The sequence below is a fragment of the Myotis daubentonii genome, chromosome 16, assembly GCF_963259705.1.
Source record: "Myotis daubentonii chromosome 16, mMyoDau2.1, whole genome shotgun sequence".
Taxonomy (NCBI): Eukaryota; Metazoa; Chordata; class Mammalia; order Chiroptera; family Vespertilionidae; genus Myotis; species Myotis daubentonii.
Window position 1 is genome coordinate 25,128,620 of NC_081855.1, and position 12,516 is coordinate 25,141,135.

Consider the following 12,516-nt stretch of genomic DNA (forward strand, 5'->3'; position numbering starts at 1 on the left):
AAGCTCTTTGTATTTTGTGGCTATCAACTCTTCTTCGTAAATGTTGTAAAGATTCTTTAAGGCTGTGACTAAGAAGTGAGAAAGCAGGTGATTGCATCAACTGCTTATCCAATGTGATATTTGTTTAAAATGTTTGCCTTGGTTGTTTGAGCAATGGTAAGCTTCTTCTTTTGTCTCCCTCCTCCCAAAGATGCATAGAAAAGCTCCTTCTGTCTGAAGTAAAGTGTTGGCTCTGTATTGGTTATAATTTGCTTTTCTGGCTGGCAAAGCCTTCTTTTTGTTTTCTGTCTTCTGACAGATTATAGGATTGTGGGGAAACAGCGTCCAGGGCTTTTTTAGGAACTGTGCCATTTTATCTACAGGAGAAGCCATTGGCTTTGGCTCTAGAAGAGAATTGGCTCTGTATTTAAAGATGCCAAATCATGCTTGATTCACAAGTTTGCTGTCTCATTTTGTATGTGTTTGAAACTTTTTTAGGATGTTGGCTTTTAATTTTTCTACCATGTATGCCCCATCAGTGTGAGAAATTAACAACTTGTTCCTTCTCGCCAACTCCCCACCCCTGAAACCCACAATCCAAACATCCCAAACCATAGCAAATGATGAAATAATCATTTGAGGATTAGGGAAAAATACACCACAGAGATTTTCCATTGCCCTTATGGTGACTTTGAGCTTTAATTCTGGTTTATCAGTTAAACCCTTAGTCTTTCCTATGTAGGCCTGAATTATTTAGGTGTGGAAATTATCTGCCAACCAACATGTCTCTTTATACAGGCTTTTCAAAGGCAAGAGTGAAAGCTAATTATCGGAGTACTTCTCTTTCCTAACTTGGAAACTTAATTTGTATAAGGCAGAGTACATTTAGGAAACTTCTGTTTATTCATTTACCCATGACACACTCTTTTTATTTTATTTTTTTAAATATTTTTTTATTGATTTTTGTTTTTAGAGAGAGAGGAAGGGAGTGGTAGAGAGATAGAAACATTGATGAGAAACATCATTGGCTGCCTCCTGTGCGCCCCCTACTGGGGATTGAGCCTGCAACCCCAGGCATTGTGACCTGACTGTAATCGAACCGTGACCTCTTGGTTCCTGGGTCAATGCTCAACCACTGAGCCACACTGGCCGGGCTGACACACTCTTTTTAGGTGGTTGTAGCATAATTTATCCTGATTTCAAGTGATAATTTTTATCATCATGTAAGCAGTCTTAACTCCAATTGTATCTTTTACCTTCAAACTTTTAATATCGTGTAAAATTGATTTTGAAATCTAGCCAACTATATATTTTAGCACATCTTCCCTACCAAGCCCTAGCCAGTTTGGCTCAGTGGATAGAGCATTGGCCTGCGGACTGAAGGGTCCCAGGTTTGATTCCGACCAAAGGCACATGCCCGGGTTGCGGACTTGATCCCCATTAGGGCCATGCAGGAGGCAGCCAATCAATGATTCTCTCTCTCATCATGTTTCTATCTCTCTCTCTCTCTCTCTCTCTCCCTTTCCCCTCCTCTCTGAAATCAAGAAAAATATTTTAAAAAATCTTCCCCGCCCATTAACACCTATGTCTTTATTTTCTATAGACAACAGTTAGATATAGGTTATTTTCATTTAGATTAAGTCAGGGAATTTTGTCAATAGAATAAGCCAGTTAGGATAAGCTGGTTTATCTAGTTTGGATTATTATATGTATGCACATGTGATTTTTTTTCTCCCTCTGCCAGAAATGCTTCTCTTGTCCTGTTTCAAACCCAGTCTTGCAAAAGTTGGGGTTTGGTTCTCATGTGCATTCTTTTTTTTATTTTTATTTTTATTGATTTCAGAGAGGAAGGGAGAGAGATAGAAACATCAATGATGAGAATCATTGATTGGTTGCTTCCTGCACGCCCCCTACTGGGGATCAAGCCCACAACCTGGGCATGTGCCCTTGGCAGGAATTGAACCTGGGACCCTTCAGTCCGCAGGCAGAAGCTCTATCCACTGAGCCAAACTGGCTAGGGCATCATGTGCATTCTTTGTTATAGTTTGCCTTTTTTTTTTTTTTAACTGGTGTGTCTCCTCTCCTCCTTCTTTTTCTTCTTCTTCTTCTTCTTCTTCTTCTTCTTCTTCTTCTTCTTCTTCATCTTCATCTTCATCTTCATCTTCTTCGTCATCTTCTTCATCGTTTTCGTCTTCTGTCTCTGGGGTCTAGTAGAGTTCCTGCTATATAGGAATGAAATAAATACTTGGTGTTGTGAGTGAATGAATGAATAACTTGAACTCTTAAAGATACCGTGAATGGATTTTACACTTCCCTCTAGTGCAGAGGTTCTCAACCTGTGGATTGCGACCCCTTTGGGGGGCGAACGACCTTTTCACAGGGGTCGCCTAAGACCATCGGAAAACACATATATAATTACATATTGTTTTTGTGATTAATCACTATGCTTTAATTATGTTCAATTTGTAACAATGAAAATACATCCTGCATATCAGATATTTACATTACGATTCATAACAGTAGCAAAATTACAGTTATGAAGTAGCAACGAAAATAATTTTATGGTTGGGGGTCCCCACAACATGAGGAACTATATTAAAGGGTCACGGCATTAGGAAGGTTGAGAACCACTGCTCTAGTGTCTGAAAGAGAAAGTGCAGCCAGTTTAAAAAACTTAAAGGATACCTTGCTATCCTATACAGTAAAAGGCTAATATGCAAATCGACCAAACAGCAGAACGGCGGGTCGCTATGATGAACACTGACCACCAGGTGGCAGATGCTCAATGCAGGAGCTGCCCCCTGGTGGTCAGTGCACTCCCACAGGGGGAACACTGCTCAGCCAGAAGCTGGGCTCATGGCTGGCAAGTGCAGCGGCAGTGGCAGAAGCCTCTCCCACCTCCGCAGCAGTGCTAAGGATGTCCGACTATCAGCTTAGGGGTGTCCATGGGAAGCAGGCCTAAGCCATCAGTCGGACATCCCCCAAGGGCTCCCGGACTGCGAGAGGGCACAGGCCAGGCTGAGGGACACCCCCCCCCTGCACAAATTTTGTGCACCGGGCCCCTAGTCTATATATATAAAAAGCTAGCGACCAGAATGCCGTAGTGACTGGAATGATCAGTTGCTATGACTCCCACTGTGGCCAGTGAACCGGCCAGATGGGGGGTGGGGCAGGCTGGCTAACCTCCCGTGGCCCCTCCCCCTGGCCCGCTCCACCCTGATTGGCCTGCAGACCCTCCCCCCCAGCTGGCCCCACTCCTGATTGCCCCCGCCTACCCCACTAGGGGGTGGGGCCAGCTGACCAACCTCCTCCAGCCCCTCACCCCCAATAGGCCCCTACCACCCTGATCGGCCTGCAGCCCTTCCCCCTGTCAGCTCCGCCCCTTATCAGCCCCCCTACTCCGATAAGGGGCAGGGCCAGCTGGCCAACCACCCATGGCCCATCCCCCAGGCCGCTGGCCCCTGATCGGCCGGCCCCACCCCTAATCATCCCCTCCACCCCAATCAGGGGCAGGGCCCGCCAGCCAGTCACCCTTAGCCCCTTCCCCCAGCCGGCCTGGCCCTGATCAAACCCAGATCGGGGCAGGCAGGCCGGCCAACCTCCTGTCGTCTCTTCCTCTCCCTGACAGCCCTAGCGCTGATCTGCCCCAATTGGCACTGGGCTGGCTGGACCCCACTGGTGTACGAATTCATGCACTAGTATTGAAATAATTCAAAGCATTGCCTTTTTAATTTTTACTTTTCTAAACTGAAGTGTTTGGGTTTTTTTTAATTGATTTTAGAGTGAGGAAGGGAGTCTGGGCGAGAGAGAAACACCAATGATGATAGAGAATCATTAATCGGCTGCCTTCTATACGGCCCTTACCAGGAATTGAGCACACAACCCATGCATGTGCCCTGATCAGGAATTGAACCATCACCTCCTGGGATGCCCAACCCACTGAGCATCACCAGCCAGGCAGCATTACCTTAAAAAAAAAACTTTAACAATTGTTTTTTTCAGGTTTTTATGGGGGAAATGTCTTTTTAATAGTGTTCAGCTTCTTTATAGATCATTATTACTGTTTTGTCTTTGTTATGCAGATATACTGAAAACTATATTTATTTTGATTGGAGTAAATTAAGTGTCAAAGGCACCTGTTTTTTGTGTGTGTTTTTTTAAAATATATTTTATTGTTTTTTTTTACAGAGAGGAAGGGAGAGGGATAGAGAGCTAGAAACATTGGTGAGAGAGACACATCGATCAGCTGCCTCCTGCACACCCCCTACTTGGGATGTGCCCGCAACCCAGGTACAGGCCCTTGACGGGCATCGAACCTGGGATCTTTCAGTTTGCAGGCCAACACTCTATCCACTGAGCCAAAACGGTCAGGGCAAAAGGTACCTACCTGTTTTTGCTTTTGTGTTTTGTTTTATTTTTTGTTAATTCTCACCCAAGGATATTTTTCCATTAATTTTTAGGGAGAGAGGGAAAGACAGAAAGAAACATAAACATCAATACGAGAGAAACACATCGATTGGTTGCCTCCTGCATGAGCCCTGACCTGGGGTCAGGCTGGGGAGGAGCCTGCAACCTAAGTATGTGCCCTTTGGTCCTCAGGCTGGCACTCTATCCACTGAGCCAAACCGGCCAGGGCGGTTTTTTGTTTTTGTTTTTGTTTTTTTTGCTTGGTATAAGTGTCATTTGGGAGCCTTGGCCAGTTGTTCAGTGATTAGAGCATCAGCCTGTGGTTGGATTCCCTCTCCCCTCTCCCCCTCCGTCCCTCTCCCTTTTAATATCTTTTACTGACTGTAAAAATAAGACAGCCTGGCTGGTGTTACTCAGTAGTTAGTGTTGACCTAGGAACCAGATCATGGTTCGATTCTGGTCGGGGCACATGCCTGGATTGCGGGCTCGATCCCCAGAGTGGGACGTGCAGAAGGCAGCCAATCAATGATTCTCTGTCATCATTGATGTTTCTCTCTCCCTTTCGCTCTGAAATCAATAAAAAACACATTTAAATAAATAAATAAAAAATAAGACATGTTCAATATAGAAAGTTTAAAAACTATAAAAATAACTAGTAGTCCGGTGCACGAAATTCATGCACGGGGGAGAGGGGTGTTCCTCAGCCCGGCCTACACCCTCTCCTATCTGGGACCCCTTGAAGGATGTCCTACTGCCGGTTTACAGGGATCAGGCCTAAACTGGCAGTCGGACATCCCTCTCACAATCCGGGACTGCTGTCTCCTAACAGCTCACCTGCCTGCCTGCCTGATTGCCCCTAACCACTCTGCCTGACGGCCTGCTCCCCCCCAACTGCCCCCCACCGCTGGCCGGCTTACCCCCAAATGCCCCCCCCCCCCACCAGCCTGATCACCCACAACTGCCCTCCCGTCTTGGCCTCTAACTGCCTCTACCTTGACCCTGCCACCATGGCTTTGTCCAGAAGAACATCCAGAAGGTCTCCTGGAAGGTCTCCCAGTCTAATTAGCATATTACCCTTTTATTAGTATAGATCAGTGATGGCGAACCTATGACACACGTGTCAGAGGTGACACGCGAACTTATTTTTTGGTTGATTTTTCTTTGTTAAATGGCATTTAAATACATAAAATAAATATCAAAAATATAAATCTTTGTTTTACTATGGTTGCAAAGATAAAAAAATTTCTATATGTGACACAGCACCAGAGTTAGGGTTTCTCAAAATGCTGACACACCGAGCTCAAAAGGTTCGCCATCACTGGTATAGATAGAGGCCTGGTGCACGGGTGGGGGCCGGCTGGTTTGCCCTGAAGGGTGTCCTGGATCAGGGTGGGGGTTCCCTTGGGGCGTGGGGTGGCCTGGGCGAGGGGCCTGAGGTGGTTTGCAGGCCGGCCATGCCCCCATGGGGTGAGGGTCCCTGCTGGGGGGGTGTGGCCAGCCTGGGTGAGGGGCTGAGGGCTGTTTTCAAGCTGGCCACACCCCCTTTAGGGTGGGGGTCCCCGCTGGGGTGCCTGACCAGCCTGGGTGAGGGGCTGATGGCTGTTTGCAGGCTGGCCAAGCTCCCTTCAGGATAGGGGGTCCCACTGGGGTGCCTGGCCAGCCTGGGTGAGGGGCTGATGGCTGTTTGCAGGCTGGCCAAGCCCCCTTCAGGGTGGGGGTCTCCACTGGGGTGCCTGGCCAACCAGGGTGAGGGGCTGAGGGCTGTTTGCAGGCTGGCCACACCCCCTTCAAGGTGTGGGTCCCCCCTGGGGTGCCTGGCCAGCCTGGGTGAGGGGCTGATGGCTGTTTGTAGGCTGGCCAAGACCCCCAGTGGGGACCCTCACCCCATGAGGGTGTGGCTAGCCTGGGTGAGGGGCTGATGGCTGTTTGCAGGCTGGCCACGGCCCCAGGCAACCCAGGCTCCCAGACCCTCCTTGAGCGGAGGCCAGGCCGGCTGGAAGCAGGTATCTGGGATTTATTTATCTTCTATAATTGAAACTTTGTAGCCTTGAGCGGAGCCCACAGCCAACCAGGGCAGGTAGGAAGCTTGGCTTCCTCCATCGTCAGGGGCAACCCAAGCCTCCTGTTTGCTCCAGCTCTGTGGCCGCCTCCATCTTGGTTGGGTTTATTTGCATACTCGCTCCTGATTGGTTGGTGGGTGTAGCTGGTGGGCATGGCTGGTGAGTGTAGCAGAGGTATGGTCAGTTTGCATGTTTCTCTTTTATTAGATAAGACTAGGGGCCTGGTGCACGAAATTCGTGCACTGGGTGTGTGTGTGGGGGGGGGGGAGTGTGTCCCTCAGCCCAGCCTGCCCCCTCTCACATACTGGGAGCCCTCAAGCGTTGACCCCCATCACCCTCCAATCGCAGGATCGGCCCCTTGCCCAGGCCTGACGCCTCTGACAGAGGCGTCAGGCCTGGGCAGGGGACCCTCATTTCCCCCCATCACTGGTTCTGCCCCCAGCCCAGGCCTGATGCCTCTGGCCCAGGCATCAGGCCTGGGCAGGGGACCCCCAGACCCCTCCGATTGCTGGCTCTGCCCCTTGCCCAGGCCTGACGCCTCCGCCAGAGGTGTCAGGCTTGGACAGCGGACCCCCATTTCCCCCCGATCACTGGCTCTGGCCCCCGCCCAGGCCTGAGGCCTCTGGCCCAGGAATCATGCCTGTGCAGGGGACCCCCATCTCCCTCTGATCGCTTGCTCCATCCCCCGCCCAAGCCTGACGCCTCTGACCCAGGCCTGATGCCTCTGCCAGAGGAGTTGACCCTCATCACCCTCCGATCACCAATCACCAGATCGGCCCCTTGACCAGGCCTGAGGCCTCTGGCAGAGGTGTCAGGCCTGGGCAGGGGACCCCCAGCTCCCCGCGGTTGCAGGCTCCGCCCCTGCCCAGGCCTAATGCCTCTGGCTGAGGCGTCCAGCCTGGGCAGCAGGGACCCGCAGCTGCAGCGGCCCCGCGATCGTGGGCTCCGCTTTAGGCCCAGGCAAGGGACCCCTAGCTCCCGGGACTGCCAGCTTCGACTGTGTCCAGCTCCCATCGCTGGCTCCACCCCTACTTCCTGCTATCACTGGCCAGGGCGGCAAAGGCGCCTGATTCTCCGATCATGGCTGGGGGGCAGGGCAAAGGCGGCCCCAGGGCCGCCTTTGCCTTGCCCCCCAGCTCTTAGCTCCCCCCTGGGTTTCCAATCACTGTCAGTGGCAGGGGGCTTCTTCCTGCTTTCCCTTTTGCCTCCCTACATTGTGCCTACATATGCAAATTAACCACCATCTTGTTGGCAGTTAACTGCCATCTTAGTTGGCAGTTAATTTGCATATAGCCCTGATTAGCCAATGAAAAGGGTATCGTCGTACGCCAATTACCATTTTTCTCTTTTATTAGTGTAGACTAGAGGCCCAGTGCACAAAAATTTGTGCACTCGGGGGGAGGGAGGGTCCCTCAGCCCGGCCTGTGCCCTCTCGTAGTCTGGGACCCCTCAGGGGATGACCACCTGCTGGCTTAGGCCTGCTCCCCAGGGGATTGGGCCTAAGATGGCAATCAGACATCCCTCTGGCAGCCTGGCAGCCCGGCAGCCCTCGGGGGATGTCCATTTGCCAGCGGGGAGCAGGCCTAAACTGCAGTTGGACATCCTTAGCGCTGCTGAGGAGCCTGGAGAGGCTCCTACCACCACCGCTGTACTGGCAGCCATCAGCCTGGCTTGTGGCTGAGCAGAGCTCCTCCCATGTGAGAGCTCCCTGACCACCAGAGGGCAGCTCCTGCATTGAGCGTATGCCCCCTCGTGGTCAGTGTGTGTCATAGTGACCAGTCATTTTGCTGTTAGGGTCAGTTTGCATATTACCTTGTTACTAAATAGGATAGAAGCCTGGTGCACGGGTGGGGGCCGGCTGGTTTGCCCTGAAGGGTGTCTCGGATCAGGGTGGGGGTCCCGCTTGGGTATCTGGCCAGCCTGGATGAGGGGATGATGGCTGTTTGCATCTGGTCGCACCCCCTTCAGGGTGGGGTTCCCCACTGGGGTGCCTGGCCAGTCTGGGTGAGGGGCTGAGGGCCGTTTTCAGGCTGGTGGGTGACTGAAGCTCCCAACCTCTCCTTTTTTTTTTTTTTTTATTCTGGGATTTATTTACCTTCCATGGCTGTCACTGGAGCTGAGAGCCGGCTTTGGCTCTGAGGCTCGGCTCCAGCTCTGAGACCTCAGCTGCTGAAAGCAGGTCTCTGGGTTTGTTTGGATTCTATAATTGAAACACTGTTTCATCTCCAGCTCTGAGGCTGGCCGGCTGAAAGCAGGTTTCTGGGGATTGTTTAGCTTCTATAATTGCAACATTGTTTCTTAGACTGCAGCTCAGAGGCCAGCAGCGGCAGGTGGGGAACCTTGGCTTCCTCCATCACTGGAGCAAGCAAGCCTCCTGTTCGCTTCAACTGCCTGGCTGCCGGCCGCCATCTTGGTTGGCAATTAATTTGCATATCTTGCTGATTAGCCAATGGGAAGGGTAGGGAAGTTATGGTTAATTACCATGTTTCTCTATTATTAGATAGGATAATCTATAATTGTATTACTCAACTAATCTATTAAAATTACAAAATGAACGCATTTTTTAATTTTTTTAAAGATCAAATCAAATATTAAAAAAATTCTCTCCTTTGTTCCTCCCTACCCCTCCTATCTTTCTCTCAATGGTAACAACTGTTGACTTATTGGTGTATGTATACACGTCCAGATATTTTCTTTGACCCTATAGACATGTATTTATATGTGATTATTCTTTTTTTTTTTTTTTAAATATATTTTATTGATTTTTTACAGAGAGGAAGGGAGAGAGATAGAGAGTTAGAAACATCGATGAGAGAGAAACATCGATCAGCTGCCTCCTGCACATCTCCTACTGGGGATATGCCCGCAACCCAGGTACATGCCCTTGACCGGAATCGAACCTGGGACCTTTCAGTCCGCAGGCCGACGCTCTATCCACTGAGCCAAACCGGTTTCGGCTGTGATTATTCTTTTTAAAAAAATATATTTTATTGACTTTTTTACAGAGAGGAAGGGAGAAGGATAGAGAGTTAGAAACATCAATCAGATGCCTCCTGCACAGCACCTACTGGGGCTGTGCCCACAACCAGGTACATGCCCTTGACTGGAATCGAACCCGGGACCCTTCAGTCCACAGGCCGAAGCTCTATCCACTGAGCCAAACTGGTCAGGGCTATATGTGATTATTATTATTAAAATCTTCCCTGGAGGATATGTTTTCATTGATCTCTAGAGAGAGACAAAGGGAGAGAGAGAAACATTGATGTGAGAAAGAAACATTGATTGGTTGCCTCTTGTATGTGTCCCGACAAGGGATTGAACCTGCAACCTGGGTAGTTGCCCTGACTGGGAATCGAACCATTGACCCCTTTGGTGCATGGAATGATGGTGCATGGAATGATACTCCAATCAACTGAGCCACACGGGCCAGGGCTGATATTTTAAAACTTTTTATTGAGATAAAACATACATATAGAAAAGTGTACATGAGTAGACAGCTCAATGGATTTTCACAAATTGAACATACCTATGCAACTGGTTCCCAGATCAAGAAACATTACCAGCCCTCTTGAAGTCCCTCCTATCAATTTTGTCTGTTATACTGTTGAAGCATAAGTAGTAGTGGCAGATTGAGAACTTGATTATAGGTATTTGTTTTATTTTGAAAATGAATTAAGAATGTGCCGAGGCCGGTTTGGCTCAGTGGATGGAGCGTCGGCCTGCGGACTGAAGGGTCCCAGGTTCGATTCCGGTCAAGGGCATGTACCTGGGTTGTGGGCACATCCCTGGTGGGAGATGTGCAGGAGGCAGCTGATCGATGTTTCTCTCTCATCGATGTTTCTGACTCTATCTCTCTTCCTTCCTCTCTGTAAGAAATCGGTGAAATATATTTAAAAAAAAAAAAAAAGAATGTTATTAATGATTTCAGCTTTGGTCGCTGTTATGAGAACTTGGTTCATTTAAGTGATTTGGACCATTCTTTTGCTATGAAGTTTACTGGTGTAAGTAGTTATTGAGGACTTTACTATGTATTCCTTACTTGGCAAAATTGGGGAGTGAGAATGCCTGGCCATTGTGGCTCAGGGGTTGAGCATCGACCTATGAACCAGGAGGCCACAGCTTGATTTCTGATCAGGGCACATGGCTGGGTTGTGGGCTCGATCCCCTGTGGGGGGTGTGCAGGAGGCATCCTGATCAATGGTTCTCTCTCATCATTGATGTTTCTAGCTCTCTCTCCCTCTCCCTTCCTCTCTGAAATCAATAAAAAATATATTTTTTTAAATTAGGGAGGTAGAAGATATAAAGGCAAATATAAACTAGCTCTGATTTACATACAGTCTAACTTAGGAAGACAAATTACATTAGACAACAGAACAATTAAGTAGTAAATTGTGTAGTAGTGATTCAAAAAAGGAATCATTGCCGAAACCGGTTTGGCTCAGTGGATGGAGCGTCGGCCTACGGACTGAGGGGTCCCGGGTTCGATTCCGGTCGGGGGCATGTGCCTGGGTTGTGGGCGCATCCCCAGTGGGAGGTGTGCAGGAGGTGGCTGATCGATGTTTCTCTCTCATCGATGTTTCTAGCTCTCTATCTCTCTCCCTTCCTCTCTGTAAAAAGTCAATAAAATATATTTAAAAAACAAAAACAAAAACAAAAACAAAAAACAAAAAAGGAATCATTGCTGACAGCATCAAAGTGGGCTCCACAAGGGAGGTGGAATTTGAGCTGGGCCTTGGAGAATGGGTAGGATTTAAATGGAATGGTTATAACATTACAAGGTCATGGCAAGAAAGTTCAAAATGGATGAACATGATATACAGACAGTGAGCAAGCAGAACAATCTGGTGTGGGGAAAACATGCTGAGGAAAGGTAGAGAGTTAAGTTTGATAACATAGGCTAGTGCCAGGTTATAGGATATGTAACAGCCACAGAGTGGAAACTTGGCTGGCTGACATAGGCACCAGTAAGCCATGATATAGCTTAGTGGATAGGAATATTCTATCTGAAGCCAGAAAACTCATGTTTTTTGTTTGTTTTTTTTAAAGAGAATAAATCCTTTTTTAAAAATTGATTTTAGAGAGAGGGAAGGGAGAGAGAAATTGATTTGAGAAAACTTAAGTTCTAATACTGACTAACTTTTCCATTTATCAGCTATGTGCAGTTATATGACCTAGATCAGATAGTATAACCTCTCTGGACATCAGTTTCTTCATATGTAAAAACGGGAAATTTATATTTCATAGGGCTATTATTATGATAAAATAAAAATGTGTATATATGTATATATGTCTTACTTTATATATATGTGTGTGGGCCTTGCACATCTAGTAAATGTACAATAAATTAAACTGTTTCTGTCTTTTTTTCTTTAATCCTCACCCGAAGATATTTTTTCCCTTTTTTAAAAATTTTTTTTTAGAGAGAGTGGAGAAGAGGAAAGAGAAAGAGAGAGAAACGCATCAATTGGTTGCCTTCCATATGCACCCAGACCTGGGCCGCAGGGGATTGAAGCTGCAATCCCCCCACCCCCCATCCAGATACTTGCCCTTGACTGGGAATCGAACCCATGACCCTTTCAGTCTGAGGGCTGACGCTCTAACCACTTAGAAAAAATGGCCAGGGCAGTTTCTGTAGTTCTTAAAAAGAGCAAATGGATGAAAGCAAAGGGAGACTTAGAAGTATAGTTGCCCCCACAGACATATGGTAAGTATCTCTGTTAGGGTAGTGGTGGGACATGAAAAGTATTGGACTTGAATTTCTGTTTAGGAGGAAATGTTTTGGGTGTCCCAGTGATCTTTTCTTAAACAGTTATAATTCCTCTGTGGTTTCTTGTACTGTACAGATACTTTTGGCAAGATGTGTTTGACTTTTTAATTTCCATTAAGGCACTTGAAACCCCCTAAGAGTTCCTAGTTTATGTTTTAGAAGAGGATATTAGAAGTTTTATCAGAATTATCCAATTATCAATAACATTTGTGATAATAATGGCAAGACAGGTATGTTTGTTTTTGATGTCTTGACAAATTAATTGGTGCATGAATGATCTTGGAAGAATTTAAGTTTTAGTTT

General features: G+C 47.7%; 1 protein-coding gene across 2 annotated transcripts in view; it reads left to right on the forward strand.

The window, feature by feature from the left end:
• Positions 1–12,516, forward strand: part of FAM222B (family with sequence similarity 222 member B) — a 63,967-nt gene that overhangs the window by 13,053 nt on the left and 38,398 nt on the right. The gene's annotated exons all lie outside the window — the stretch shown is intronic.